We start from the raw sequence: 1,861 nt of genomic DNA, 5'->3' as shown, positions 1-1,861 counted from the left end.
GGTATTTACAAGCAGAAAGAAACAAAGTTTCTAGATCCTTTACACTTCCTTTTCCTAAGTTTTATTTTATAGAAGCTCCTGAGGATACTCCACTTAAACTGCCGATCTAAACTGCCACAGCACTCTCTCTGCATCATACCTACCATCCTTTAATGCATAAAACACGTTGTGTTCAAAATCACCACGTTCCTCTTTAAACACACAGAATGCAAACATTAACAGAAGGTATCTGCCCTGAGGGAGATACACAAGTAAAACAGTTGAAAGCAATGTGTTAGCAGGCAGGCAGGAACACCTGACACTTCCAAGTGTAAGGAGAAAGGTAGCAGAGCAGCTTTCTTGAGGAGTGATCGTTGGACTGAATCTTGAAGGGGAGGGAATATGCAGTCTAAAAGGCAGATGAGCAGAGGAAGAATTTCCGAAACTAACATGTAGAGAGACAAAGGCATGACAGCATATGAAATTTGGGGAACTCCAGTAGTATAGTCCAATGTGTTTAACTGCAAGGCATATGTGATGTTAAAAGATAGCCCCACCACCCCCCCAAAAAAAAACAAAAATAAAAATCATGACTCATATAGATGTAAAAGTGAACATGTATTAAACATTTTCTTAACCACCGGTTCAAGGATAAGTCCAAAGAAAAGTCACATATAGATCAGGAATATTGAAATGAATGTGCAAATGGAGGCAAAGCTGGCTTCTTCCACAGTGGGAGTGGGAAGTTAATTGAACTTCTTTAGACAGAATTTGCATGCCTATAGACCATTGTTTTGCACTGCTACCACTTATTTACAACTTATATAGTTGTAAAACAGCTCCCATTGAATCAGAATCAGATAATGCAGAAGAGTGACCCCTATGCAGTTTTCCGTTGAAGCATAACTTTTCCCTTACAGTGGCTAGTGGCAGTAAGAGACAAAATTAAAAATTCAAGGACCACATCAGAAAGGCTGGCAAATACCACTCTAAAGAGTTTATACTGTTATTTTTAGTCTTTGAGCAAAGGAGGTTCGTGAGGGTCAAGCTGGGAAACGCCAAGATCTTTCATTGGAGGGCATGGCTTGGCAGCAGGTAGAAGCTTGGCTGCAATAGCATAAGGATAGAGACATGAATACAATTGAAGCTGATGGAGCCAAAGTCTGAGAGCCAGAGCCAAAGTAATAGCAAAAGAGAAGAGAGGCTGACACAGTAGAATCAGGCAGATTTAAGATGAACAAACACGTGCAATGAAGTAGAAAGAAACATGTCTCTGGTTTCCAGGCTTAGACAACTGGGTGGATGGTGGCACACCACCAACACAAGAGCAGCAAGCCTGTGAGGAAAGATAGCCCCGTTTGGCACGGCCAGCGTTTGAGGTGCCTATAGGATATGTGGGTGAACATATCCGAAGGCAGATGGAAAGGGACCCCTGAGGACGGGCGGTGAGTTAAAAGCCACTGACAGTGGTTTTTGTGAGCTGCCAGACGCGAGGGGCAGCCGGTGGGAAAAGGACCCTGAATGATTCCGGAAGGTCTGGGTCTAAGGAAAGGGAGGTGCGTCGGAGACCCTCTGGGGAGCCCTCACGACAAGGAAGCCTGGGAAGGCGCCAGCGGAAGAGCGCCTGCCCGGGCAGCGCTTCGGCGCCTCACTTCCGCTTCCGGTCCTGGGCCTAGGTGGTCGGCGACGCTGGGCAGGGAGCGGGGCGTCGGGTGTCTGACGACAGGAGCTACGCGCCGGCGGCGGGCTCCTTGGTGGGCAGAGCGGGCGGCCCGGGGCGGATGCGGCGCCCGCCACCCTCAGGCCCTGCGACGGCCCCGGGGCGTGAAGGCACCTCGCGAGTCCCGAGGAAGCGAGGCCGGTGGCCAGAGCCACGAGAGGC

The sequence above is a fragment of the Pteropus vampyrus genome, unplaced genomic scaffold, assembly GCF_000151845.1.
Source record: "Pteropus vampyrus isolate Shadow unplaced genomic scaffold, Pvam_2.0 Scaffold35, whole genome shotgun sequence".
Lineage (NCBI taxonomy): Eukaryota > Metazoa > Chordata > Mammalia > Chiroptera > Pteropodidae > Pteropus > Pteropus vampyrus.
The sequence above is the reverse complement of the archived record's forward strand: the minus strand, read 5'-3'. Positions refer to the sequence as shown.